This window comes from Bidens hawaiensis, unplaced genomic scaffold (genome assembly GCF_021521415.1).
Source record: "Bidens hawaiensis isolate Kalapana, Puna unplaced genomic scaffold, B.hawaiensis_p1.1 tig00001597_1, whole genome shotgun sequence".
NCBI classification, from domain to species: domain Eukaryota; kingdom Viridiplantae; phylum Streptophyta; class Magnoliopsida; order Asterales; family Asteraceae; genus Bidens; species Bidens hawaiensis.
In genome coordinates this window covers 969,053-992,880 of record NW_027491092.1, presented here as the reverse complement: position 1 = coordinate 992,880, position 23,828 = coordinate 969,053, and the positions used below count along the sequence as shown (strand labels likewise).

General features: G+C 37.5%; 1 protein-coding gene across 1 annotated transcript in view; it reads right to left on the bottom strand.

Moving 5' to 3' along the window:
• LOC143589876 (sm-like protein LSM1B) overlaps positions 1-20,682 on the bottom strand; it is a 49,277-nt gene extending 28,595 nt beyond the window's left edge. The window contains exon 1 of the mRNA XM_077070512.1: positions 20,673-20,682. The gene's annotated coding sequence lies outside the window, so the exon portion shown is untranslated. The remainder of the gene's footprint in view (positions 1-20,672) is intronic.
• Between the last annotated feature and the right edge of the window lie 3,146 nt (positions 20,683-23,828).

Genomic DNA, 23,828 nt, shown 5'->3' with positions numbered 1-23,828 from the left:
AAACCGGCTAAACGGTTATACTTCCAAATTGTTTTTTTAAATTGTTTTAAATGCGTAGTTGGGTGAAAAATCCATACAAATCCATGGGCACTTCAACTATCCATTTCTCAACCCATTTTCAATTTGATATTTTTGGTTGGAACGTGTCGTCCGGGGTGGTTCCCGAGATACACCAACTGCTCATATTTGATTTGTTGATTTGATATTTAGTTGGGTCAGTTAAATGCCATGTAACCTTCATGGTCCGAACAACTTCATTGATTTGATAATTCGTTAATTAGTTGGGTCAGTTAAATGCCATGTACACGCACATGGGCTGAACAACTCAATTGTTTATTACTCGTTATTTGAATTGGGCCAACAAATTGCCATGAAACGCTCATGGGAGTCCAATTCACAAACTTTATGTTGCTTTATTTAGTTGGGCCATTCAAATTGCCATGAAAAGCTCATGGGAGGTCAACTCGTTTGAATTTTTTTTTATTTTATTTGGAAATTTTGAGAAACATTGTTTATTTAATTAAATACCTCAAACTTATACACATTATTTTAAATTCTGACTCGTACTCGAGTCATCACTTGCACAATTCTATTACACTCCTCTATTTTTCCACTTTGACTCATTTCCACAAATTACCCATCATCTTATAAAGTTTCATCTTTGGTCCTCATAGAACGTCTTTCCTAAGAATCAATTCTCGAAATCAACGTCGTTCGCCTACTTCTCGTGATTGTTGTTCGACTGCTAGAATCGACAAGAAGTTTGCTACTGTATTCCGTTAACCAAAAGACCCCCAATCTCGACAAAACTAAAATACACCGAACAAGAAATATTATACTAACTCATATCCGTTAAATATTATTTAAATCATCTATTCTCATTTATTTCCATATTACAAAAACTATAAATTACTAGTGTATTTAAATCCTTACCCTCAACTTTAAACTATAAATATTTTATTATCTTTTATTTTTCCTCATGTCACTTTCCACAACTTACTTCCCGTTTTGGTCAAAAATTGACAATGGTAATTTCGTAACCAAATTAGTAATTGGGACTAGGTGCTTGTATGAAGTGAACGAAAAAGTGCTTGAACACAAGAATTTGTTGCGAGGAAAAAACCCGTTATCCTTAGGATAACAAGCAAAAAACCCCGGGCGGTACTATCACCACCAGTTTATTAATAACAAAGGTGATTACAATGGTGGAGCTCAAACTTGATCGTGATTACAAAGAATGCGAGTACTAGTAAGTTCTCGAGTGCTAGAGTGTGTGTTATGATCTGGTTTTGAGCTCTATTTATACAAAAAATAGAAAGCTAACAATATGGCCTATAATTTAGGAAACTTTAGAAGGAGTCCAATTAGCCGTTAATTCCTTTAATCACCACGTTTCCTTATTGGCCACACTCTAATAACAGCAAGTGCGAGTCTTGAGGAGATCAAACAACCGTCTTTGACCTGGTAAACATGGAAAGTAGCAAAGATCGTGTTAGTTATATAATGTAATTAGGATACCTGTTACCTTGGAGGATACCACATCCTGGAGTTGTTCTGAATATAACGCTTGCTGAGGATACTGAAAATCCGTGCCCTAACAATTGTCCCCAAATTTTAATAGCTGTAGATAGGCATTACAGCTGTAAAATTTTTGAATTTCAAATCTTGCGTGGTGGATTTTTAATGCACGTGTCATCCGTTTTGATTACTCGCCAAACCCTAACCCGTCCTTATAATTACCCGGATAAATAACCTTTCTATCCGTTTTTCCTTTTATCAAGGTAAACTCTTTCTTCTTATTCTTTATATTCTGGAAATCATGAGTCCGAAGCTTCATGATTCTGGTATTGAGGATTTCGTTTCCCAAAATCTTCTTGCCAACCCTGTGAACGAGTTATGTACGTTCAATAATAATGATATTGCGAGGGTACAGTCCCGAGGCTGCTTCCCTTCGGGAACCGTCTTCCGACTCTTCGATCCAGCCGTCTTATCCGATCTTGTCTCTAAGACCTGGATTTGTTTTCCTTTTTTGCCATTCAAGATCGGCTTTACTTACCCCTTTCCAGCTTTTACCACGGAGTTTTTCATCAGAACTGGGCTTAGTTTTGTCCAAACCATGCCGATGGTTTGGAGGACATTGTTTGTTCTGGAGAGAATAATTGCCGATCATGCTCTAGATCTTACCCTTTCTGAGCTTGCCTCCGTCTATGACCTTCATAGCCACGGCTCCTCAAGATACCTTCTCAAAACCAGATCTGGTCGGAATCCACTAGTTTTGAAAAACACCCAGAACAATGACCAATGGAAGAAGCAATTCTTCTTTGTTAGGAGAGACTCGTTTCCGAACCCCAAAAACCTTCCATACCTTTGGGTGACCAAAAGTAGGATACGTTGTCTTGAAACTATATGTTGTTATTCTTGTGACTAACATGCTTTTATCTTGTCTTATCGCAGCCTTGAAGTTGTTCGAAATCGCTACTCCTGGCAAAGAAACTGAGAACAAGCTAAATTCTTTCTACCTCATAGACGAGGAAGAGAGAACGTTTCTTTTTCAGTCTGGTCTCCAAGAATCATCTCCATCCACGAGCTCCGTTATGTCTGGTAAGGGACATTGAAATGTTAGTATAAATATTTTAAGGATTAGAGATATTGACCTGTACACTTGTTGGTAAATTTGCTTCAGCCTTTGCTTTGGATGACATTGACAGCATGGTTTCTACTCGTAGTACCAAGAAAAAATAAGCCGCCCCTGCCTCCTTACCAAAACCTGAGAGCAGTGGCTTCAAGGGATCCAAAAAGAGGAAAACCCAGGAAGCATCCGATTCTTTTCCGACCTACAATCTAGAGTTTAACTAGGTATTCCTCCTGCCAGTATCCTCATATTTTTGAAATAATATATGCTGAGGAAATTTTATTTTGGATAGGGTTTGGAACAGCTATCCTCCTGTTTTAATGATCTTCATTATGAGTTTCTTGATTCCAACACACGCATAGTTGAGATGCTGAAGATTGCAACTGTTAAAACCAATCTTCTTGATAAGCAGACCAAGGAAATTGAGGAGTTGAAGCAGGAACTCTCAATGGCCAAGAAGGAACTCGTCCACCAAGAAGCGGATCGTCTGGCTCAGATCCAAGAGGTTACTGAGGGTGCGAAGAGGTCTGCGTCTATTTCCATCTTCCAGTCTCGGCTTAAGATGGCCAGGGAGGCCAAAGATGCCGGTGTTGACACCTCCTTTTGGGATGTAGCTGCTTGGGAGAAAGTTTTGGCTGAGCTTAATGGCAAGGATGCGGAGGATGCTGGTCCTAGTGGTGTGGAGAAGGTTGTGGATATGGCGATCAAGGGAGCGGCGAAAGCGGTTGGTGGCGAGGTGCAATTGGGCGATGATAGTGGTAAAGAAAAGGCTTGAGCCCAATTTTTATTTGCGGTTTGATGTTAGGTTGTAATGGTCAGTTGAACGATTTTTATTTTCTTGTCTTGGATAAGTAGGATTAGGATAATAGGATACATGGGTGGAGGGATCTTGACTTTCCAAGACAAAGCCCATGATATCTTGACTTTTGAACATCTGGCAGTATTCGGGTGGAGGGATCTTGGCTTTTCAAGACGAAACCTGGGTGTTGCCTTTCTAATATCCTGCACTTATGATTAGTAATAGCATAATCTTTTGGCTTTAAGTGTTGTGTTCAATATGTCTATTACTTTTACGTAACTTATCCGAACAAGTTTTGGTTGAAATATTACTTATCTTTCATTTTCTGAGATAAGTCATTTTGGCAATAACGTATCTTGAAAACATGTTTCTCAAACATTTTGAGGATTATATGTCTTTAAGACTTTTAATACAACATTTTTGAGATTAACGTATTCTGATAAAATGTTTTAACGATTATTTATTTTTAGAAAACATAATCAAAAGAATTATCCGGATATCTCAAAAAATATCTTAAGGATAATGTATCCTTATTCTTTGTGTGAGTTATTACAAGAACCAAAAGATCATACCTTTCAATATAAATTGTGTAATAAAACTAGGTGTAAAGAGTACCTTTGTGGAGATTGTTTATAAATCTGATAGGCTTACATGTGATGTCCCCAATCGTTGACCTTTTTAAGTATCAAGCTTCTGGGATTTTGTTAAGTTAAAAACAACTTAGTAACCTTCTTAGCAATCTGTCAAAAGAGAGTTAGATAATTCTGGCGACAAAGCCCATTAACTGGCGATAAAGCCTTTTTACTGGTGACTAGGCCTTTACTTAAGAGACATGAAAATGTCTAAACTTGAGATAAAATTGGGGAAGGTCCCAAACGCATGGTCTTTATTATGCCAAGACTTTAGATAACACGAAAGTGTTATAAACCTTATATAACATGAAAATGTTATAAACCATTTGTGTGACACGTCTGCCACTTATCTTAAGGATTCGGTATATAGCCAACAACAGACGAATTGTCAGCTGGTCTGGTTAGCCTGCCTCGAACTATACCCGAATCATTGTGCGCTCCAGGCGTCGTTAGAAAGGTGAAAACCTTTAAACCTTTTGAGATATCCGGGATATCATATTCGTGTGCCCCTGGTGTTCGTTGGAAAGGTGAAGACCTTTAAACCTTGAGGGATATCAGGGATATCATATTCGTTTAGGAGGTGATCAGCCTCTGACTGTTGTTGAGATGACATATCCTTAGGATAACTTCAAAACACTAAGCTCTTGATGAGGGGTGGGTGTTAGCTTGGCTAACACCCGTCCGATGCTTAAGTCAGTAAACTTGATTTAGAAATAATAGAGTTAAAAAAATGTAAGAATAGATAAGGGAACATACCTTCATCTTGAGGATACCAACATACCGGTTAAGTATTCTAACAAAAATATGCCTTAAGGTGGATAGCAATCCAGGCTCTTGGTATAGGAACACCTTCCAAAGTGATTAGCCTGTAGGCCCCTTTTTCCGCCTCCGAGTCTATTAGGTAAGGACCTTCCCATTTTGGAGCTAGCTTTCCATCTGCTGGGTTAGTGGTATTCTGAAATGCTTTTCTTAACACCATGTCTCCTACTTGAAATCTTCGAATTCTGATATTCTTGTTGTAGGACTTGGCTATTTTTTGTTGGTATGCAGGCATTCTGATTCTGGCGAGATCTCTGAGTTCATCAATGGTATCTAGATCTTCGGTAAGATTTTTGTTGTTGGACTCAGTATCCTGGATGCTGGTTCTTGCTGTGGGGATCACCATCTCTGTTGGGATAACAGCTTCGGCCCCAAACACCAAGGAGAAAGGTGTTTGTCCCGTTGCATTTTTTGAAGTGGTTCTATCAGCCCAAAGAAAAAATGGTAGTTCTTCAGCCCATCTTCCCTTCTTGGACCCCAATTTCTTCTTCAGGTTGATGATGATGATCTTGTTACTAGATTCTGCTTGACCATTAGCCTGAGAATGTACTGGGGTTGAGGTCACCATCTTTATTCCCCAACTTTCACAAAAGTTGGTTGTTCTTCTTCCGATGAATTGTGATCCATTGTCGCAAACGATCTCACCTGGAATACCAAACCTTGTCAGGATGTTGCGTTTGATGAATGAGATCACATCCTTTTCTCTAACTTGGACAAATGCCTCTGCTTCAATCCATTTGGAGAAGTAATCAGTCATGGCCAGCATAAAGACCTTTCCACCAGGAGCTTTGGGCAATTTTCCCACAATATCCATTCCCTATTTCATAAATGGCCACAGGGATATGACAGGATATAATGGTTCGGTTGGTTGATGCAATATGTTGCTATGCCTTTGGCAAGCATCACACTTCTTGGAGAAATCCATTGCATCTCTCTTCATTGTTGGCCAGAAGTATCCTGTCCTTAGTATCTTGGATGCTAAGGCTCTGCCCCCAGTGTGGTTTCCACAATCACCTTCATGTATATCCTTGAGAACTTCTTGTGCTTCTTGATTTTCCAAGCATCTCAAGTATGGACATGCAAGTGATTTTCTATATAGCACGTTATTTAAGATAATGTATTGGGTTACCTTCATGCGGAAAGCTCTGGGATTTTCCACTTCTAGGATCTCGTTATTCTGAAGATACGGTATTATGGGATTGGTCCAAGATTCTGGATTATCCTTAGAATTTGAAGTCTCTAGGACTTCGAGGTTCTCCTTTGTCGCTGGAGTCAAGATATGAACGATGGGTATCTTGATATCATCTGGTATCTTGAGAGCTGATGCCAAATTTGCTAAGGCATCTGCTTCAGCGTTCTCTTCCCTTGGTACCTGTATTATATCAAATGTTTCGAAACACATAGCTAATTTCTTAACTATTTCTAAATACTTTGCTAGGTTTTCTGCAATCACTGCATAAGAGCCATTAAAATGGTTAGCTAATAATAAAGAATCAACATAAACTTGAAGATACCTGACCTCCATATCCTTAGCTAATTTTAAACCAGCTATTAAGGCTTCATATTCAGCCTCATTATTAGTAGCCTGAAATTCACAAGATATTGATAGAGGTATTATGTCCCCCTGTGGCGATTTTAGCAGGATACCTAGACCTGTTCCTCTTATGTTGGAGGCCCCATCGGTATGCAGAGTCCAATTTTCCTTGATGTCCAATTGTTGAACCTCCTTCTCTACTTCCTCAAGTATATCCTGGCTAAAATCAGCCACAAAGTCGGCAAGTGCCTGAGATTTTATGGCTGTCCTTGGTTCATACAATATATCGTAAGCACTAAGTTTCACAGCCCATTTTGCCATCCTACCTGACATTTCCGGTTTTCTCAAAACAACTTTAATAGGATAGTTAGTCTTTACATGTATAGCATGAGTTTCAAAGTAATGTCTAAGTTTAGTGGAAGCCATTATAAGTGCTAAAATTAATTTTTCAAGATAAGAATACCTAGATTCAGCATCTAGTAGACTTTTACTTACATAGTATATTAGATGTTGTTGACCTTCATGATCCTTGACCAACAAGGCACTGATTGCACTCCTAGAAACGGCTAAGTACAGGGATAGAGGCTCACCATCAACTGGCTTCATTAGAAGTGGTGCTGAGGATAAGTATTCCTTCAGGGATACCAATGCCCTTTCTTGCTTCTCTCCCCATTCGAACTTTTGATTCTTCCTTAGGATATCATAGAAGTCTTGACACTTCTCTGAAGATCTTGAGATGAATCTGTTGAGAGCAACTATTCTTTCGGTCAACTTTGGACATCTTTGACATTCCTTGGTGATTTGATATCCAGGATAGCCTTGATCTGCTCTGGGCTTGCTTCTATTCCTCTTTTGGTGACCATGTATCCCAGGAATTTTCCAGCTTTGACCCCAAAGTGACACTTGGCTGGATTCAATTTCATGTTGTATTCATCCAGGATATCAAATGCTGTTGCCAAGTCTTTGAGATGATCCTCAGCCTTCTTCGACTTTACCACCATGTCATCTATGTAGACTTCCATCGTGTCCCCCAGTTGGTCTTTGAACATCATGTTGACGAGCCTTTGGTATGTTGCACCTGCATTTTTAAGTCTAAAAGGCATTGTAGTATAACAGTGTACACCTGTAGGAGTCATAAAGGCTGTGTCTTCTTGATTCGAAGGTTCCATTTGAATTTGCTGAAATCCTGAGGATGCGTTCATGAAGGTTAGCAGTTCATGGCCAGCGGTTGCATCCACCATTGAGTCAATGTGCGGGAGTGGGAATGGGTGTTTTGGGCAGGTCTTATTCAGGTCTTTGAAGTCCACACACACTCTCCATTTTCCATTTTTTTGCTGGACAACAACTAGATTGGCCAACCATCTAGGATATTCGACTTCTCTTATCATCTTGGTTTTAAGCAGTTTCTACACCTCTTCTTGTATGATAGCGTTTCTTTCAGGAGCAAACTTCCGTCGCTTTTGATGTACTGGGCTGAAAGATTTGTCTATACCAAGTTTATGAGTGATTATAGATTTAGATATACCTGTCATATCTTCATGTTTCCAGGCGAAGGTAGAAGCTCTTTTCTTTAGAAAGGATATCAATTCTATCTCAATATCCCCAGGAATACTTGTTCCTAACAATACTTTGACTTCAGTATCCTGAGGATCCAAAGATACTTCCTTTACATTCTGCTCTCTAGATTGCAGGACCTTCCCTGGTTGTTGCTGTAATTGCTATGCTTGAGTAGGCTTTGTAGTCCACTTCATTGATGAAGCAAAATATTCCTTGGCATCTTGCTGATCACTTTCAATTTTGATGACTCCCCAGGGACTTGGGAGTTTCACACACTGATGGTAGTTCGAGGGTACTGCCTTCATGCTGTGGATCCAGGGCCTGCCTAAAATTACATTACAACAAGATAAATAGTCAATAACGCAAAACTTTTGTAGGGAGTTAGTTCCCTCAATATATATTAGAAGTTTGATTTCTCCCAAGGTGTTCTTGGTTTTGCCACTGAATTCGACAAGGACTGAGGATTTCGAGATAATTTCTGTTTCCGGGAGATCCATTTTCTTCAAGGCATCCATCTGGATAATATTTACAGAACTCCCTCCATCAACGAGTATCCTACGCACAAAACAGTTAGCAATACATAAAGTGATTACCAAACCGTCGTGGTTGGGATCCATAAGGTCACATCTATCCTCTTCATCGAAGGATATGATTCTTTGAGTTGTTAATGTGGAAGTACGGAGAGGTCTCTCTCCGTTGTCCATCTTCGTCTATCTAGAACGTTTCCTGGCTGCTGAATACGAGGTCCCGCAGATGTCAGATCCTCCCTAGATATAGGATACCACCTTAGCTCCGGGTGGTGGAGAAGGTGCCCTTTCAGGCATCTTGTTCTTATTTCTTCCAAATAGTTCCTTTAGGTGTCCTTTACTGAGAAGGTATCCTATCTCTTTCCGGAGTGCTATACAATCGTCTGTCCGATGGCCAAAGTCTTCATGGAATGCACACCATTTTGACTTGTCTTTGTTGGATCCGGGTTTCTCATTCTTTTTAGGCCATCTAGCCTTGTCACCTAGATCCTGCATGGCACAAATTATACCACCAATATCTAAGTTAAAGCAGTATTCATAAATTTTAGGATATTATTCGTCATCTTTGTCTTCTTCCACAACATTGATCTTGGGATTATCCTGCTTGGAATAAGGCTTTGGCCTAAAGAACTTTTGAGGGGAGTCTGATTTCCTGTTGTTAGACTCATATTTTGGGACCACCAAACCTCCATGAGCCTTCTTATCATCTTCCAGCCGGATGTATCTCAATGCCCTGCTTCTGACTTCATCAAGATTCCTGCATGGAGTCATGAGTAGGTCATCATAGAAAGGAGAATCCATCCTAAGTCCCATCTTGAAGGCTTCAACAGCAGCTGCCATGTCGAGGTTGGGGATTTCCAAAGCTTCTCTGCTAAATCTGATTATGTAATCCCTTAGGGATTCATTGTTATGCTGAACAATTCTATATAAATCACCTGTCATTTTCTCAAAAGATCTACTACAAGAAAATTGATAATTAAAGAAGTTAATTAAATGAGCAAAGGAAGTGATAGTATTGGAAGGGATATTTAATAACCATTTGAGGGCCGGCCCTGTTAGTGTTGAACCAAACCCTTTACATAGACAGGCTTCTTTGATTTTAGTGGGGATAGGGTTGACCTCCATCCTTTCCCTGTATTTAGCCACATGCTCCTCAGGGTCCGTAGTGCCATCATAAAGTTTCATGTTGGGCGTTTGGAATTTCCTGGGGATCTCCACGTCGCATATGGGCCAAGTGAACCTGGAAAGTTTGTGACTGCCCGCCGGGACTTCAGCTATGGGACGGATTATCCCGGGGATACTGGAGATCATGTCTTTCATTTTCTGGAATTCCCTGGCTATATCGGGGGATATCCCTTTGTCCTGCACAGATCCACGGTTAGTGTATAAATTAGAATTAAGTAAACTGTTACCAGGATCTTGGTTAGGTCTCTGGTATCCTGAGCTTGGGTGGTTAATTCCTCCATTGATGGTATCCCCAAGATAAGGTGGTGCCTACATAGGGATGTCATCTCCAACATGCGTTTCTAAGGACATCATAGGGGATCCTGATGAAAATATGCCGGCTGGCATGGTTGAGCGAGGCTGCATGTTGACGGACCCTGGCCTCGTTGGTCCGGGTAACTCCGAGGATACTGAAGGAAAAGCTCCCCAGTATCCTGATTGCTTTTTTGGTGGAATCCTTGCCGATTGTGTCCCCAAGGATCAGGGTTTCTGAAGGATAGAAGATCCTGGAGAATCAAAATCAAGGACCTTGGGAATGATTGGAGTGGCCTCATGCCCTGGTTTCTTCTTGATTCCTTCAATCTCCTTGAATAGCCTTGAGTTGGTCTTCTCTTGCTGCTCCATGTGTGTTTTAACCTGTTTCATCAAAGCAAAAATATCATTGTTAGAAATGACCGGGTCTATCCGTGTGGAGGACCCCGCGAATGGTGGAATTTCTCCTCTAGGCTGAGTATTTTTCTTCGGCAGTGGTGGAGGTCCTGGGTTGACACTTGTAGCTGTAGTGACCACCGGAGCAAAGACTGAACTGGTTTTTGGTTGTGAGGCCATTGTAAAGAGAATGAAGGTGAATGAAATAAACGGATTTAATGGATTAAAGCACCATTAGCCCCACGGTGGGCGCCAAATTGTTTTGGTCAAAAATTGACAATGGTAATTTTGTAACCAAATTAGTAATCGGGACTAGGTGTTTGTATGAAGTGAACGAAAAAGTGCTTGAACACAAGAATTTGTTGCGAGGAAAAAACCCGTTATCCTTAGGATAACAAGCAAAAAACCCCGGGCGGTACTATCACCACCAGTTTATTAATAACAAAGGTGATTACAATGGTGGAGCTCAAACTTGATCGTGAATACAAAGAATGCGAGTACTAGTAAGTTCTCGAGTGCTAGAGTGTGTGTTATGATCTGGTTTTGAGCTCTATTTATACAAAAAATAGAAAGCTAACAATATGGCCTATAATTTAGGAAACTTTTGAAGGAGTCCAATTAGCCGTTAATTCCTTTAATCACCACGTTTCCTTATTGGCCACACTCTAATAACAGCAAGTGCGAGTCTTGAGGAGATCAAACAACCGTCTTTGACATGGTAAACATGGAAAGTAGCATAGATCGTGTTAGTTATATAATGTAATTAGGATACCTGTTACCTTAGAGGATACCGCATCCTGGAGTTGTTCTGAATATAACGTTTGCTGAGGATACTGAAAATCCATGCCCTAACACTTCCCATTTTATAAGTCTTTATTATTAAAATTCAAATATTGTAAATTTTATTAATATTAAACTAAAATTTTCACCATCCAAATTTAATTCTCATTATTAAATTAAATCTTCTATTAATTAAATGTTTACCATTAAAATTGACTTTTTGATAAACCTCCATTAAAACCCATCACTCACTTTATTTATTGATTAAGTTCGTTAATTAGTTGAAACTAAACGTTAGTTCGTGAATACTTCAACCCTCTACTTTGATTTTTGATACACCTTGAGAATCTTGAACGTTTTAAATGATAAATTCATAGTTGTTAGTATAGTCATAGTGGTTCATGCATTTCTAGCCTCGCGTTTATTTTATATATTTCACATCTTATTTTTGGAATCACTATTAATTTAAAACTTGTCATTTACTTGAATTTTCATTATAAATCATCGATAGCTCAATTCACCTTTTTCCTACTATTTATGATGATTTTGTGTAAAAAAAAATCCATGAATTCCTAATTTAATCTAATTTAATATCTTCAATTATCCACATTATGTTTTATTTAATCTTAAAGATTTAATTGGAATAGGACTATCTCGGTGATTTGGGAATATCTGCTTCTCAGTTTAATCTATTAACAATTTAATTCAAATACGTATATTTTTGCATCATCATTAATATTTAAATTATTAATTACTAACTATTATAATATTTTAGAATATCTTAATTTAATTAATCTAATCTCATAATTACTGACTTGAAAAGCTATGATTTATATTAACTTCTCTTTAATCTTATAAGTTCTCAAATTAACCAAAATCGACTCATCAAAATTTTCATTAACTATGTTTAAGCTTATACTCTCGATCTTAAGAACTTCATTCCTAATGAATACGATCTTTAAAGATTCCGCATGCTATTAACTAATTTAAGATTTGTTATAATTTAAACCTTTGCGTAATTCATCCCCTGAATAAAATTCCTTTAATCAAAGTATACTTATTAGAATCTTATAACTATACCTCAATTTACTTAGTCTCGATTATCACGATTCATAAATAACATTTATTTCACTAAATTTGTTTCCTTCATAAGCAAAAGATATTTTAGAACTTACCTTATTTTAATAATCCAACCCAAACAATTGTTAAGTATCTCTTGAATTTATATTTAAAGTTATCAAAACGTTTGTTTCCTTCAAAATGATTGTTTTAAATGTTTTATAACCCACATGATGAAACGAATTTTGCGGATAATCCGACGATAAGAGTAATTATGGTCCGGAATGTAATTATCAAAGTCCTGGCATGGAAATCATAATACGTACAATTATGTGTCATGATTTAGAACCTAAGGTAGCTTGGGTAACGATACGAATGATGAGATGATAAGGACATGGTGGATACGCCGCTGGTACATCCTATATATAAGTGCCCTTATCGGATTGTCATTTGAAGCATTGCTTTGGTTATTAGAAGTTCTATGTTATGGTACTTTCCTTAAAATTTTAAATTGTTTTCAAAACGAAGATGCTTTGGTTTTCCTTAATTTGGGGACGAAATTCCCTAAAGTAGGGGAGACTGTAACATTTAGGATTTTTCGAACTCATATTCGTTTACGTATAACCCAGCCGGAAATATTTTAGATCTTTAAATGATAATCAAAAACAAATATTTATAAGTTATTACACTTTAGGCCCCTTATACTTTATATGTTGTTCAAATCTTAAGCTATGCATAAAAGGTTCGTTAAATGACCTAAATCCAAACTATAGGGATTAAAGTTGACAAAAAATGAAATTTCCATTTTTTTGACTGGAGCACCACGTGGTGGGGTGGCCTAGGCCCACCACGTGGCGCCATGGGCTACCTGCACAGCTCGTTTCATTTATTATTGATTCCTAGTTCGTTTTTGGCCCGATATCGCTTATTTGAAGATGTAAGCGAGTGAATTAAGCTCCAAGATATCCCCCAAAGTTTAGATACATGACCCTATTCATTAACCCTTATCCAAAAATGAAATCTACTGATTATATTATTAATTTGATCATTACAACTCGATTCGGTTTCCTAAACGAGTAAAAAGCCCATATTTAGTTCGTTTTAGTGAATCCTATACAAACATATCATTATTCTCGTAACGTAATTTTAAGGTTACTGACCAAAACCCGACTTCTGACTCGCTGTTTGATTCTGATTAGTACCAGCTCGCTTAAACGTTTAATTCAACATAACTAGAGTTCTACTCATCCTTTTGGATTGATTCCGGCGGCATTAAGTTTGTTTTTATTTATAGTTTCATATCACAAAGTTTCAGGTTCTGGTTGTTTATATCGTTTGACGTGTAGTGGACGACTCGCTTATTCATTAACTCGCTTAATCGTGTTTATATTCGTTTGTCATTAATCTAAGGTGAGTTTGATCATTTCCCTATTTTATTCAGTCTTCTAAAATGTTTTGGAGACATGCAGTATATCATATTATATATGTATATATATCTCAATAATAGCAAGCAAGTAATTGTGTGTGATTAATCAAATATACTTGTTATGTGCTTACTTTTTTATGTGCGCATTCGTGTTCGGAGAGGTCCCGCATATCCTCTTGTATAGGGTTCTCATATTTGACCAACGCCCGGTTCGCTTGGCAACGGTCTTATTATTATTTGATCATGGTTGATTTACTGGAGCCCGATTCGCTTGGCAATGGTTTAATCGACAACTTATTTGCTCATGGTTTGATTTAATTACCGCATTTACTACGTTTTGCTTATTTCACTTATTTATTATATTAACATTATTTTATTGCAAAACTGGTGATAAAGTCACCAACATGTGTTGTTGACAAACTCCATTTTCTACGCATATGCAGGTTGCTTGTATTGAAGATTGAAGTTTGGACACTTAGACAAGACCTTAGGATATAATGAAGATAATCATTATTTAAGCTTATATTCATGTATTTAAATTGTTTGTTGTAATTGAATAATGTGTGCATACTTTGAATAAAATAATTAATTAGATATTGTCACATTTTATGTATGATAGTTTCTTCAAGCTGTGAGCAATCGGATCACGCCCCGGCATTTCTGCCTTAGGTTGGGGTGTGACATCAATGTCCAGATTTCCAAACTTGTCTAGATCAAACTAATCAACCACAAAACCTATCCCAATCTACTTGGAACTCAAATCCGAACTTATTCGGACTTAAACCGAACTCAATTACACTATAACCAGACCAAATCAAACCAATTCAAACCTTACACATTCCCGCCATTACCGAAAACTCAATCAAACCTCAAATTCCACTCCAATTACCAAACAAATCTTAATCAACCTTCAAACTCAATCCATGTCCACTTAATCCTAACCTCTAATACAATTAACTTGTCCAATTCGAAGTAACTGAAACTCAGTTGAACTCTTTGCTTTCGATATTAACCTATCAATTGCTCAATTCGTACTGATTATATACTTTTACGAACATATTCAATACAATTATGAACTCGAATTCTCACGAAGATCAGATCAGTGTCTCTGATACCACTTGTGAATACTGATTACTGAGCAAGATCTAGATCGTTGATGATATCGTGACGTTCGAATTCATGATTATATGATTAGATTGACGGATTACTTTAGTGTGTGTGAAGTGTGTATGTTCTGGAGTAAATTGGGCAGAGTAACCAGATGTAAATACTATTAATGATAACTGTTATTACTTTAATGTAAGTTACATATATATATTGGGGATGACCACATTCGTTAAGTTAACCCTTAACGAATGTGTCATTTGTTACATTAAAGACTATGAATGAGACTTCTTATTCGTTATGCATTACATAAGCCAATAGCCCCACATTCGTTATGTCCCATTCGTTAAGACTTGGTTAACGAATGGAACTTACATTAGACGAACGTGACACATTCGTTACTAGGTAACGAATGTGCCTTACAATTAAGGCAAATGGGTAGAAATATACATTTAACAAAATGCCCTTTACATTAAAACATAATATAATAATAATATAAAGACTGAGACGCTCGTATGATGTATCAACAACCGTTCCAACCCACTCTGACCCGTCTTGACCCTAAAACAAAACAAAACAAATTTAAAACCAACCCGTCTTGATCCTAAAACCGTTCCAACCCAAACCAAAATATAAAACCCGCTATACCCGTCTTGAACTTAAAACAAAACAAAACAAATTTTTAGCCAACCCGTGTTGACCCTAAAACCGTTCCAACCCACTCTAACCTGTCTTGACCTTAAAACAAAACAAAACAAATTTTAAACCAACCCGTCTTAACCCTAAAACCGTTCCAACCCGAACCAAAATATGAAACCCGCTATACCTGTCTTGACCCTAAAACAAAACAAATATTAAACCAACCTGTCTTGACCGTAAAACCATTCAACTCAAACCAGTTTTAAGCATTCCTTTCTTCCTTTCTCTCTCTCTCTCAAAACCAAAAGTTTAATAATTTTTTTAGACAAAAAAAAACTAAGGCACACATTAAATTAGTTTAATCATCTCAACTTTTAGTCATACTCCATCATTTCCTCATATGAAGAAGCTATTAAAAAATTGAGAACAAAGAACTGATACAAAATTAAGGAACGAGGATTCATCAATGATGATTAATCTATGTTTACAAGAAATAAAGAATGAAAAATGTTTACCTTATTTTATAACTATGGAACCTTTTTCTTGGCTGTGAATTAGGAACCCTTTTGGAAACTAAAAAGATTAGGGAAAGAATATGTCGTTCTTCATCCTAACTATGTGAAAGAAATTAAATAAAAGATTGTTTTGTTTTAAATTAAATAAAAGATTTTACAAAATAATTGTTTTGTTTTAAATTAAATAAAATATTTTTTTGTTTTAATTAGTTTGTAAATCTTTTATTTAATTTAAAACAAAACAATTATTTTTTTGACAGGTAGACGGTAATGAAGAAAAATAATTGTTATTTATTTATAAAATATTTTTTTAATTCTTATTTTCTAAACAATAAAGACTAATAAACCCCAATCTTCCATCTACAAAACTCATACCTTCACCAATTAAAAACTCCAACCTCCTACCCCAAACTCATAGCTATATTGGTACTATAACTATGTCTTCTTCCTCGTCGATGAGTCGGTTTTCTCGTCACCCTAATAACGTCTTTTGTTGTTGTGGTAAACCAGCAATTTTAAGAATATCATGGACACCAAAAAATCCCGAGTGTAGGTTCCATGGTTGTCCAGATGAGGTAAGTTATTTATTTTTTTGTGTGAATTAATTCTTCTTTTTCGTAACTTAAATCACTTCAATGATATAACAGGGATCAAAATGTTAATGGATTGGCTGGTTTGATCCAAAGATGTGTTCAAGATCAACTGACATAATTCCTGGATTGTTAAAGAAGAAAAACAAATTGGAGATTGCAGATAAAGAGTCGGTTATGGAGCTCCAAATCAATGTTGCAGAAAAAAAGAAATTGAAGCATTAACTGATTATAAGCTGGATTTTCTACATAGTGTTTATAATTTTCATTGTTATGTATTAAAATTTTAGTTAGTGACGCAATTCTTTTTATATGTAATGGCTTTATGTATGATGTAATGGTCTGCTAACCAATTAAGGGTTTTGTAATACCCAGAATCCCGGAAATCCTATAGTTGATAATCATACCAAAAATTCTCAAAAATTTATGACCAAAGCAAGTCCATTTTATTAAACCAATTTATAGTGATAAGCAGTGGAAAATAATAAGTATCAAAAACCCCAAAAACCAGGGACATGTGCCCAAAAATCAAATATAAATAAAATATTCATTTTATTTAAAAGTCCTCGACTAGAATTGCCTTCAACCACTCGAGTAGTCTCCAGCATGTCCAAGCGGTAATATCCAATCCTTAACCTAAAGGTCAAACTAGCATACACACAATGTCAGCTTGAGCTGAGCGAGTTCACGTTTTAGTAAACAACATTCATAATTCATTTCAAAAGTTATAGATATAAAACAATAGAGGAAATAATAAGCAATTAAATAAATAATTACCAAATAATTTATCATCGGTCAAACATGCGTACACGGGTCTCCCCACTGACGTGAGGTCGAAGACTCACTCAAAGATAAACCAAATATAGCTAATTAGATAGCAGTAAGTGGGTGTCGAACACAGAGAGTTTGTGGAAAATGTGTTAATCAAGTAGCTTAACAATTAAACTAACATAAAAGTAAAAGAAAAAAAGTAATCTTCAAGTTGATTTTGATTTGATTTTAATATCTAAAATAAATAAACAAATAAGTTGTAAACAATTGATTAAGCAAGTATTCCTCTTGGAGTTCGGGTTATTACGAAACACTCTTGTTAAAGTTCAATGGATAAACCATAATATCTCGGTTTTGTGATTAATCAAGAACTAAGTACTCAGATTCCTAGAACGCGAGGTTGTTACTTGGTAATCAATCAATATTTTTAACCCTAATTCCTTCCACTAAATCTCAATTGTCAACGACACCAAGAACGTATAGATTGAAATTAGGTTTAAACGATATGGACAAATTACAAACAATTACATAAGCATCATGATTATACTAACATAAAGAGTTAGAAAATCAATCCAAGTGCAAGCACAATTAACATAAAGTATCTTGAAAATAACCTTACATCCTAGAGAAACACCAAAGGGTTTAGCCATACATGGTTTGGTGAATCATTGCTTCAAATCTCTTGTTTATAGCAATCAAAAACATAATCTAATGATTGCAAACCCCAAAATAATGTTTATGTTCTTCATCAATCGTCTCCAGGTTGTCCCAATTGAAAGGTAAGTGAAAAGAAACCCAAAAATGGCCTAAAAAGTGGCCCAAACTCAGCAGTTACGAGTCAGACAATGGGCTACGGTCCACACCATGGACCACGGTCCAGTTACGGTGCCCTGAATGCCACGGTACGGTGCCTTCTGTTGGTTTTGGTGCCCGTTTGACCGTGGCCCACGGTCAACACCGTGGACCACGGTGTAGCTCTTCCTCAATTTCTTGTTTTCTTCATATCTTTCTCGTTTCAACTCCGTTTTCTTCGCCGTTTTCGCTCACGTTCTCGTAATTTCATCCTGTACCTCCTCATACCTGCAAACATATGAGTAACCATAGTCAACTAATTCCTTGAAATTAAGTTGGTTAAGCAAATACATTTGTATCTTTTGACTCGCTTAACAGTTCCCTATGAGTTACTCGTCACCCACCACGAGAGACTCGAGTAATATATTTGACCCGGACGCGGTAAGACATAAGCACGTGACACGAGCCTCCCCGCCACGAGTCAAACTTGAGTAATATATTTGACTTGGTCACGGCTTAACAAAACTAATCACGTGATACGGGCCTCCCCACAACGAGTCAAAACTCGAGTAATATATTTGACCCGGTCGTGGTTTAGCAAACGACGGGCCTCCCCACCATGAATCATGAGATATGAAGTCAAAGATTCGAGTAATATATTTGACCCGTCTAAATGATGATCATGCAAAACAGGCCTCCCCACCACAGGTTAAACCCTAGTAATATATTTGACCCAGTTACGATGACCATGAACACACACATCAATAGGCCTACTTACGCATATCTTAGTCACAAAGAATTAAATAACATCAACAATCGTAGGCTATAGGGCAATACATATAAGTCATGCCAGTAAACCAATACAAGTAAGTCTACGCGTATTCAATTAATACTAGGCCTATAATATTCTCGAGCCTAGAACATAAGTAATATATATATATAACCTTAAGGAATTTATGACCAAAGACAGATCTAAAATATCCTAAGGTATAAAATATAATCCACACCTGGTTTCATAAAATGTACAAATAATAATAAGGCTATGCAATGCCATCCAAATAGTTTTAAATGAGTAAAATCGAGTAATATTTGTAATAGGGTGTGTATGCCAGCCCAAAACGTAAAAAGATTAAAAAGAGGCATCATGAAACTCACCTGACACAAGGCACATAAGTAGCAATGATCTAGAGAACCCCTAAGTACTCCCAAAAATCAAAAGCCTGTCAAATTGCGCATAAAGGTTACTAACTAAATCGTACCCACTCGTTTATCCTACGAGGCATTCTAACATGATTTGATTAACATAAAGACTCAACCATACAAAATCCAATTACATCAGCCTCCGAGGCCTTGTATTTACCAAAACCACCCTTAGTTACATCCGGGGACAAAGGATTTCCAAACTGCACCTGAAAGTCGTTAATTATGTCGAATACGCGCGCTAACAAATTGTTTAAGTAATTATCTTTCAGGAGCGTAAATCTGGTGCTAACCTTAAATAGGTTGACAAGAAAACACAGATCCAATAACCCAAAGGCCTATTGAATATCCCGGCAGAATAAAGATATTCAACAGATGGGAACGAAGGTGTGATATAATCGACAACGAAACAATAAAGTATAGTCGGTATGAACAATATCAAAGACAATGATTCACTGTATTTAATATATCATTCAATGAAACAGTGAAAGGAATGACAAGGGTTTCGTGAAAGCGGCAACGGATGTACGAGGAGACAAAATGAATATTCGTTAGAATGCTTCTCGTATTCCGTACCCTAAAAGGAAACCTAGGACCTTATTTATAGACCTTGACATTCCTTCTAGAATCCCCTAATTATTACATAATGATTGAAAGATAAGATACAAGTGTAAAAGTCTTCTAGCATGATATCTATCTTGCTCGAGCAGACTTGTTATGCAGAGCATGCTTGATGAGTGACTTCGAGCACACTTTACTTAGAATAATTTCTGATAGAAATTATTCTTCTCTAGCATGCTTCATCCTTCTTGACTAATTCTTGCTTTGCTCTAATTTGTCCTTCGAGCAAGCCCATTCTTCTTGATGATTTCAATTCTTCCTTAAGTCTTATTTAGAAATCTTCAGCATGCTCGGTTGTGAAGCTTGCTCGGAACTGAACCATGCTCGAAGTCTATGCTTTGAACATTTGACATCTTCTTATTACATCCATGCTCGTCACCAATGTGCTCGGACAACATGAGCTCGGATCACTTGGTTGAAACTTGAATGATCAAGTTGTTTGCTTGATTGGCAATCCATACTTGATAGAAGAACACTCTTGCTCGGAGAAGTGTAGCTTGCTCGAAGCCTTCAACACTTAGAAGAATATACTGAAAGACCATGCTCGAGGTAGTAAACCATGCTCGATGATCTAGGCTAGCTCGTATTCCATACTTAGACGATTTGTTGAGGAGGTTGAGAAGATTTCAATCTTCCTTTGCAGATTTCCGACTCAACAATCTCCCCCTACATTGGAATAAGCTCAGATGCACCAAAACATATCTGCATACAGTTACACATTTATCAAGATTTTAAGATAGTCAATTGAAGCACAAATATCATTACATTACATAAGGGAATTCTGCCATTTAGGCATTACACATCAAATTCAAATATTTTTCAAAATACAAATCAAAATACATAATGACAAACAAAGAAAAGATAAGTAGAAATAAATTGATCATCCATTAGCTCCATTCTGCTATCTTCTACTTAGGCTCCTTTCAGCAGCTTTTTCCTTTTTCAGTTTTACCAAGGCAGCCTTTTGTTTGAACATCTCCATCTCAACTCCATCTTCAGAATCAAGAGGGAACTCTGCATTAATAATGTCTTGTAAGTCTTGGATGTGTATGAAGTGTAGATCCTCATCATACTCAACCACTGTAATAGTTCCTCCTGATGCATTTCTTAGTGATACTGAGTCTCTGTTTTGGTTGTAGGTGAGATTGGCTATTCTGCCATTTTGTTGTAGTTGCGAGTTTGGCTCCATCATCTCCCTTCTCATGGCTAAGAACTCTTTCAAAGTTCTCCATTTTCCACTAGAGCTGCTTGCCTGCAGGTTAACTTCTGTGTTGATTGTCATAAAGGTCCAGCTGAGCCATTTTCTGCAGTTGTTCCTTTGAAAAATTTCTCAAGTCGTCTCTGAAGATTATTAAGCTCTCTTCATTGTCTTCAGTCACCACTCTCAAGTTCTTTGATCTTCTGTCAAAGTAAAGATGTGTGGGCAGGTTCTTTGAAGGTTCAGGCCTCATAATCTCTGACCTTATAGCAATCTGCTTGTTCTGATTGGTGGATTCTTCTTTGCTTCCTCCTGCTCTGACTCTTCAAACCATTGTCTGATGGTTTCGTCAGTTTGTATCATTAATCATCCTATATTTGCACCTCTTTTACAGAGTATGCTTATCATGTTCGCCCTTTTTCTTGTTGCTGTTTTAACTTGGCTTCCAATAGTTTTCTTTCAGTTTCTAGAAATAGTCTTTGCTCTCTATGATAGACCTCAAGTAGTTGATCATGAGGCATGCTGTCGAATTCGGCTTCGGTCATTCCCTTATCCATCACAATGTCCTTCAAGGTTTGAACCCTTTGGGGATCATTGAACCATTCTGTGACCTCTGCCTATTTCTTTTCTGCCTCTTCCTTCTCCTTTTGTAACTACATCTTCAATCTTCTTTCCCTTTCGCAGTCAGTAGTGCATTTTTGATCCTTGTGGGAATCTTTGACCATTTGCACTTTCTTTTTTAGTTCTTCAAGAGAGAGATTAATCAGAGAGTTGTAGTTGTATCCATGTAGTTGAAGAAACTTTATGTCTTTGTGCTTGCTCTTCAAAGCCTCATACTCTGCCTCATCTCTGACTTTCTTTTCAATTCTTCTCTTGCTACTGTCAGATTCTTTTAACACCTTCTCTTCCTTCTCTTTTCTCTTGCTTACCTTCTCAATATAGTTGGCTACATCGTCCACCAGAGCATTCTTGTATATTCTTTCAAATGTGTCAAAAGATTTTAAGTTTAGAAAGGCAGTCTTATGTCCAGCTTTTATCAGAAATTCTCATTTTGACTCTATGCTCCTCCAGCCATCGGCCTCTTGTGTAATCCTTTCCTTGGACATTCTCTGAAGATATTTCTTATCATATTTGAGGCTCAGTAGATAGGCTCTGTCCTCCTTTTCTTTGTCATCATTCTTTTTTGTCCTCTCTTCATCTTCATCAATTTCCATATGCTCATCCAAGTTGTGAAGGGCTCCAATCATGGGTTCTACAGTTTGAATTATTTGAGGCCCTTCAACAACCTTGGTTTATGTTTCCCTTATTTTGTAAACCTTCACAGATTTTTGTCTTCAACCGTCACCTCAGGTTCTGGATCTGTTATTATTGGCTCTTCATTCATAGTTGTCTGTTCATCATCAAAGATTTCTTCTATTCTTGGCTCATTGATCTGAGGTTCATCATCAGTCACTTCATTGATCCTTGGCTCTGGTTTATTTGTTAACAGAAGCTGGCTGGCTTTCCATTGTTCTTCACGTTCAGCCGCTTGAGCCCTTCTTGCCACTGCCACGGTTTCTGGTGCATGCTCATCTGGATTCAACAAGATATCATGATAGGTTCTGAGCATGACCAGGATGGAAATGAATTTCACATATGTGTTCTATGGCATTGTTGGTCCTTCCTTTCTTTTAGGTTCTTCTCTGACGCCCAGACCAAATTCAATTTCAACTTCAGGCTTTGGCTCAGGCTGTGCAGGCTCTGGCTCATCAACTTTTTATGCTATTGGAGTCTGTTCTTCAGCTTGTTTCTTTTTCAATTCCTCCATAGCTACCCCTATGGCCTCGTCAGCTAGCCTTTTCATCCTCTCTTCCTCTTATTCCTTCTTTTTCATGTTAATCAGTGCCTCCAACACTTCTTGAGGAATTTCCTCTTCATCTTCTCCACCCACCACATTGTCTTTCTCTTATTTAATAAGTTTGATAACAGCTTGAACAGACTCAACTTCAGCAATATCTGGATCCACCACATCATCCCTTTGAAGCATTTCATCTCCAGATTGCATTATGTGTGCAGATTTGGGATGTAGAACTTCATTAGTGAATGCAATCCCCTTTCCCTTCTGTTGTCTTTTTATCATCAGCTCTTGAGTTTCTTCTACCCTCTCTGGTTCCCCCTCATCCAATGCATCTTCCATATATTCTTCATTGATCATATCAAGAGCATTGGATGTCCCCACTTCAGTTTCTTCTTCACTGGCCTCTTTATATTGTTCGTTTAAGTATTTTAGAGCGTCTACTTGTTGTTGGACATTCTCCCCCTATTTTGGTGCATCTGAGGTCTTCTCAACCTTAGCCTGCTTCAGGGTTTGAATCCTGATCAGGGCTTGCTGTAGAGCCTACTCTAGGGCCATGTTCTTCTATTCTAGAAAGGCATTTTTCTCTTTCAGCATCAAATTCTCAAGTTCCAAACTGGCATTTTCATCAACAAGTGCGTACACATTTGGGCTTGAGGGTGGTGTTTCTTGAGTGGGTGAAAGATCAAGCTCAGAGAGTGGTTCTTGGGAGGAGGTTTCAGGTGATGGCATAATATAGGAGACATGTGTATCTTGAATAGGTTCATGAGTAGGGGAGGCTGGTGGTGTAAGAAGATGTGTTTGTTGAAGAGTTTGAGCAGGTGGTGATATGGGTGGTGAGTGTGTAGGTTATTCATTAATGGGTGAAATTGGTGGTGTTGGGTATGATATGACTTGTACTGGTTCAGGGTTGAAGTATATTGTCTC